This window comes from Calypte anna, chromosome 20 (assembly GCF_003957555.1).
Source record: "Calypte anna isolate BGI_N300 chromosome 20, bCalAnn1_v1.p, whole genome shotgun sequence".
Lineage (NCBI taxonomy): Eukaryota > Metazoa > Chordata > Aves > Apodiformes > Trochilidae > Calypte > Calypte anna.
Genome location: NC_044265.1, coordinates 1,446,461 through 1,453,624, shown reverse-complemented (window position 1 = coordinate 1,453,624; position 7,164 = coordinate 1,446,461).

Below are 7,164 nucleotides of genomic sequence, written 5' to 3'. Positions count from 1 at the left end.
GAATGGTGGAAGTGGAAACATTTGGTTCCTGGGATGGGAAGTAGTGGATTCTCCATGTCTGGAGATATTTCAAAAGAGCCTGGATGTGGCACTGAGTGCCATGGGCTGGGAACCACGGGGGGAGTGGATCAAGGGTTGGACTTGATGATCTCTGAGGTCCCTTCCAACCCAGCGCATTCTATGATTCTATGGTGTGGGGACACCCCCAGTGCCTCTCACCTCTGGCAGAGCTCTGCCCAAACATTTAAGGACGCGGTAGTGCTCAGACTTGATCCGTGTCCTGGTTTCTGCTGCCACCCCGTGGTCCCCGCGCTGCCTCTAACGCGCGTGAACGCTGTCACCGAGTGGCAGTGGCGGAGGGGAGGCAGAGAGCTCAGCCAGGCTGTGGGTAACCCGTTCCCGAGAGAGTTCCCAGTAAAAGAAGGAAGCCCTGAACCACGCTGCCACTGGGACCATGTCCATTGTTTGTCTCCCAGGCTGCTGGAACATCCTGAGGCTCAGGCAAGATGTGGGTGATACGGGACCCACCCCAGTGCTCCACTTCACTGCAGGGCACAGGATGAAGGCAAAGCCAGGTCTGCTTTCCTGGGAGCCAGGTTCAGTTCCACACCACAGGGTTAGGCAGAGTTTCACACCCCAGCCTGGAGACAAGCCAGGCTCCATGTGCCCGCTGAGGTTGGTACAACCCACCCAGTGCATCTCCTGACCCACAGCACCCCCCTGCCTGGCTGGCCAGGGCTATCTGCTGAAACTCAGGGACTGTGGTGACACTCTCTCCCACTCAACCCAGGCACTTTCCCCTTTTTTTAAAGAACTGCCAAAAAGAAAACAGAATCCAAGGTGTGTGTAGCTACCAAGGAACATCAAGGGCTGGCTGCTCCCTGAGGGATGGGAGAGCTGCCCAGGACAGAGGCCCCACCAGCCAGAGCATCATCCCCTCTGCCCAAGCAAATGCAGCACACCTCAAGATGATGTCCAGGTTCAGATGAGAATCCAGCACAGGCAAGGTCCTGGTGCCATGGCAGTCCAAGCCAATTTGCAGGTTGGAGACAGGTCTGGTGGGAACAACCAGGATCATGTGCAGCCCAGTGACTGCTGGGCAGATCTGTGGGGATGAGGCAGGTACAAGAGCAAGCAGGGAAGTCAGCCTGTGGGTTAGGATCAGTTTGGACCAGGCATAGCTGAGACAAAGTTAGAGAATGGTTCTCCTATAAAATAGCTCAGGCAGGGACTAAAGGCCCAGATCTGAACTTAAATGGGACTCCTGGGCCCAGGTGTAGGGTGTGTGTGGGTGGAAACCTCAGGTGAGGGGTCAGTCCCGTTAAAGCCTATTAAGTACACAGATAATACCTCCCAGCATCCTGGATATGAGATTGCCCACTGCAGGGATCTGATACCCACTCCCTGCTCCTCACACCAGTACTGGCAGATTCCCCTCTTCCACCTCCCTCCTGAGGAGTCCAAGTGTCCCCCAACAAGTCTGGGAGCACTTCTGGTACCTGATACCTACTGATACCTCACCTGTGAGAACAGTGATTGTCTTTCAGATCCCTGTTGAGATGTGAGAAGTGTGCAGAAAGAGATCACTGGGCATCACCCAGCCCCTAAACATGTTGGCTGAACCTGAGAGCAGCACAGGAGGCTGAATGGTCCTGCTGCAGGCTCAGCCCTGCTCACCCCCCTGTCTGAGCTACAGGGGTGGGATGTCTGCCTGTCTCCAGCTGTGTCTCTCACCTTGGCTTCTAGCTGAACTTGGCTATTAAGTAGCTTGTTTCTTGGACAGACCCCTTCAATGTATGTTATGGCCACCATCCCTACCATAACTGAGCAATTTTTTTTCCTTTTTCCTTTTGTTTCATACAGAGAATTTTTCATATAGAAACATTGAGAGTTCCACGCCCCAGCTCCTGCTCTTTGTGATGTCTTTGTGTTCCCTTGGGCTACCAAGAGCAGGAGGGGAAGGGAAAGGGTAAGTGGGGACCTGTGCAGGCATTGTATGAAGAAACAGTCAGTACCACTGCTTGTTTTTTTAGATATTGTATTAATTAATTAATTAGATTGGCTGTTGACCAGAAGCAGAAGAAGGGGACTTCCACAAGCCTGTGCAATCATTGCAGTAGTCTTCCAGCCCAAGAATTTGGTTTTAGGCTCTCTGCATGCTGTGCTTGCTTCTATCAGCAGTCCAGGACCCTGCAGAAGGTGACAGCATTTGCCCTAACTAGGCTAAAACCACCTCTTCCTCCTGGGTTTTGGTTTTTTGTTTGGTTGGTTTGGTTTTCTGCAGTCCTCTGAAAAAAAAAAGTGTTTTACTTCCTATTTTTGTCAGAGAAAACACTAAAAAAAAAGAACACCTGCTGGAAATGACTTACAGAATCACATGCTGCAATAACTGCAAATTTCCTCATGTCACCCAAATCCTCCACCAAGCTTTGGCTGAATGTTCTTTCTTGCCAAAATTGACAGCTTACCCAAGTCCATCTTGGAAATCAGTAGAAGTGAAGCAGCTGCTCTGCCCATCCAGGTCTGAAGTTCAAACACAAAGGCAGTCCTGTAATGACATTGGGGATTTATTTAAAGAATTAGTTTTCAAGCTTTGTAGAAAAAATAAATTGTTCACTGCAAAGGGATAAAACTGTCCTCATCCAACTTAACACTGCTCCATCACTTGTAGCATGTGCTCATTTGGTGCTGCAGGAAGATCCTTTCTTGCTCCTGAGGCTCGATGAGCTGCTGACCTCTCCATTGCCTTGCACAAGAGTGAACTGCTCACTGTGGGTGTGTGTCCCACCTTTATTGGCCCCCTGGTAATAGGGGGCCTGCCCTAACCAGGCACAGGTGGACTCACACCCACTCTTTGGCAACTCGAGGCACCTGGTTTATCTTGTTTCTCTTCACATTTGGTGTCACCAAATGTTTGGAGTAAAGTTGTATTTGAAAAATAACAGCTAGAATTCAGTCTGTCTCTGCCAACATCTCTTCTGCCTAATCCAAGACAGATTTTCTCAAATGCTGTTTTGTTGGTTGTTTTGCTTTGTTTTGTTACAGTCAAAGATGTTTGAGCATCTTTTCTGGGTATTTGCATTCAAGCCCCTCCCAGGAGAGGGTGTCTGCCAGAGACAACTGGGCTGGGGAAGGGATCCAGCAGAATTCCTGTGAGGAAGGGCTGAGGGAGCTGGGGGTGTTGAGGCTGGAGAAGAGGAGGCTCAGGGGAGACCTCATCACTCTCTACAACTCCCTGAAAGGAGGTTGGAGCCAGGGGGGGGTTGGGCTCTTTTCCCAGGCAACTCTCAGCAAGACAAGAGGGCAGGGTCTTAAGTTGTGCCAGGGGAGGTTTAGGTTGGAGATTAGAAAGAATTTCTTTCTGGAGAGGGTGATCAGGCATTGGAATGGGCTGCCCAGGGAAGTAGTGGATTCTCCGTGTCTGGAGATCTTTCCAAAGAGCCTGGATGTGGCACTCAGTGCCATGGGCTGGGAACCACGGGGGGAGTGGAGCAAGGGTTGGACTTGAGGATCTCAGAAGTCCCTTCCAACCCAGCCCATTCTGTGATTCTATGATTCTATGATAACACTATGTCATATCTGTAGTGTAACTAATGCATCATTAATATGTATAAAAACACCTATAATCATAACCAATAAATTATGTACATACACATAGATATGTATAGCTATAATATGGATATTTTGGCTACTTCCTCAACCTGCTCTTCTGCATAGAAACACTACTCCAGATAAATACCACAAAGGTATTTTGTGAAGATTTTCTTCCATCCTTTATTGGAATTCTAGTGTTGTTGCCCCATTTAGAGCCTTCTCAGAGAAAAAAAAAACGGGAAAACCTGATGTCAGTCACATTCTCACATTGCCCTTTTCTTGCGCTGCACAACTCTGTAAACCCAGAAGTTGCACTTTCAGGCATGCTTAGCATCCCTTGCTTTAGTTTTCATTCATACTTATTAGGAGATGAAGACAGATGAATGCTCAGTAAATACTGAGCAGGTAAACATCTACTGAAGAAAAGACATGGTGGTTTTTTGTTTGGGGAGATTTTCTTGTGTTTTGTCGTTTTGGTTTGGTTTGGTTTGATTTTTTTTTCTTAAAGGAAAAAGGGATTTGATGTGCTAGGGATTTTTTCTAGGCTAGGAGATACAGAGATAAAGGAGAGACAGCAAGAGCCAGCACTCTTGCTGAGAGTTGCCTGGGAAAAGATCCCGACCCCCCCCCGGCTCCAACCTCCTTTCAGGGAGTTGGAGAGAGTGATGAGGTCTCCCCTGAGCCTCCTCTTCTCCAGCCTCAACACCCCCAGCTCCCTCAGCCTCACCTCATAGGGTCTGTGCTCGAGATGTGTTCTGATGTAATATGGACATTATTGAATAGAATTAAATGAATCCATGATCCTGGAGACTGAGGGGTTTGGGCTGGAGCTTTGGACTGGAAATAGGCTCAATGTGTGTCCAACAATTAGTAAACTAAAACATGAATGGTAGAAGACAGTTTATAAGGAAATACATTGTCTACTACAATAAGGAACTAATGAAATGCTCATAAAACAGAGCTCTGGCTTCTATTTAAGGTCCTGAAGCTCAGACATCACTGTGCTGCTCAGTCACACAGAGCTTCCTCATCCACAGGACACCCCTGTGACAAACCCTGTGTCCAGTCAAGCTGGGCAGGAGCTGCCCTGTTCCCCACAGGGCTCAGAGCTGGCCCTGGAGCAGTCAGATTCCCAGGTTACTCTCTGGGAATGCAGGGGGATGGATGATGCTCCCAGGGTTTCTGCCCAGCTGGGAGTGGGAGAGGAGCAGCTGCACAGGGGAGTGGTGATAAACTCCTGAGGCCCAAGGGGAGGATGATTTCCCTCTCTGCTCACTATCCAAGGGCTGTTAATGCTGACAGAAAGGCTGAAAGGTTTTCAAGAAGCCAGCTGAAGGCTTTGCAGTGCTGTTTACTACAGAACAGCTTCAGGCTATTCCCAGACAAAGATTATTCTTTGTGGGGAATGAATCACCCAGAAAATCTGCTTCAAACTGAAATTAGAAGAAATCTTAACACAAAGTGCTCATAAGTTGCTTGCACTAGATCCTACTCACTCCTGTGCTGTAGACTAAACAAGAAATTAGTTACTTACCTGCTTTTGCAACCATAAAACAAAATGCCCTTGATATGAGAGGAATGGGACATGGCAAATGTGATCCCACTTCTTAACACAGATTTGGGGAACTACACACTGCTGAGTTTTCTGTCTCTATCAGGCAAATGTAGGGAAGCCATCCCAAAGGATGGAACTGGCAGAAATACAGAATACAGAAATAGTGATGAGTCGTGATGATTCAGCAGAGGGAAAAGTGCTTCAGTGGGGAAGGAGAGAGGCTGGAGGTCCCCAACAGGTGAGGGCAGGATCCATCAGGGTCCCTGGAGGCAGCCAGAGCACCTGGCTGGGGCTCAGCCCCTGGGCCAGGCTGGGTGCTCAGTGCCTGCTCCACAAGGGAGATGGGTGATTACACCTAGACACATCTCTATGTGTGTGTAATCATAGAATCACAAGATGGTTTGGGTTGGAAAGGGCCTTTAAAGGTCATCCAGACCAAGCCCTGCAGTGAGCAGGTAAATCTTCCACTCCCCCAGGGTGCTCAGAGCCCTCTCCAACCTGACCTTGAATGATTCCTCTGGGCAGCCTGGGCCGGTGTTTCACCACCCTCACAGGAAAAAATTTCTTCCTAATGTCTAACCTAAATTTTCCCTCTTTCAGCTTAAAACTGTCGCCCCTTGCCCTACCTCTACAGGCCCCATTAAGAAGTCTCTCCCCATCTTTCTTACAGGCCCCCTTCAGGCACTGGAAGGTGCTCTAAGCTCTCCCCAGAGCCTTCTCTTCTCCAGGCTGAACCTCAACCCCCAGCCTGGCTCCAGAGCTGCTCCAGCCCTCTGAATGTTCTCTGGCCTCTCTCACAGCTCCGTGTCCTGCTGCTGCTGAGCACTCCAGAGCTGGAGCCAGCACTGCAGGGAGGGCTCAGCAGAGGGGAGTGGGGGATTCCTGGTAAATGACATCAGGCTCAGCAATAAAAGCTGAACGAAAGGAGTTCAGTTGTCTGTAGTGGAGGATGAACAGAACAGGCCTGGGGGTCTCACGTATCCTTGGCATAGGACTACCTCAGGGTAGGATGCTTCAAGGATCCAAAAGGGTACTGGTTGGACCTTTGGTGTAGCTGCAGGGGATGCAGAGAAGATTAAACAACTGTCTACCTGCTGCCTACTGTTGGAGGATGCCTCTGTTACGGAATTGCTGCAGGTTGAAGCAGCAGGTCCCAGATGCTACCATGACAGTGGACTGGGTCAGTACTGCACCAACAGAGACTCCTGGGTTCCCCTCCATGAGCCAGTTCATCAACTGGAGATCTGCAAGGCTCACTGGTGCAGGCCAGCATTTGTGTTCACGTGGAGAGGCACACAATATGCCTGGAACTGACTGCTCTGGGGTGGAAGCACAGTCCTGCCATTTGTCAGGGGCTGAACAGAGTGATGCCCCTGAACATCCACATGTCTACAGAACATCAAGGATATCGTGGTTATGGATGCAGAAGAAGGGCTGAAATCACTTCTCCTCCAGACCTTGGTGAAGCAACTTCTGGCCTGAAACCACAGGAGAAGACCAACAGAGAAGACACTGATGAGGAGCAGAGTGTCCCTGTCTCTGGCTGGGTGAGTGAGAGGGATAAACCTGATGGATTTACTGTTGGATTCAGGCACATCAGATCCATGGAGTATGGGTGCAGAGTGTACCCTAATGCCACCAGGGCACATGCATGGTTAGGGAATTCCTCTTCCCAAGGACTTCTTACACATGCTGTTACCCACTTCCCAGGAAACAGCTTGATGCCTGTTGACCAATGGGAAGTAGGGGAAAAATCCCTGCTCTGCTTTGCTTGTGTGCACAGCTTTTGCTTCACCTATTACATTAAACTGCATCTCACTCCATGAGTCTTCTCTCCTACCTTCTGTTTTCTCCCCATCCAAGGTTCTGCCACCACAGCCTGTGACTCCCCAGCACCAGGGATGCTGAAGGAGGCATCTGCCACTCCAGTGGCACCAAGGGAGGTGCTGGTCCCAGCAGGGTGACACCACCTGAGCAGCTGCAGATCCTGGTGCTGCAGGGTTCCCAGATCCCCA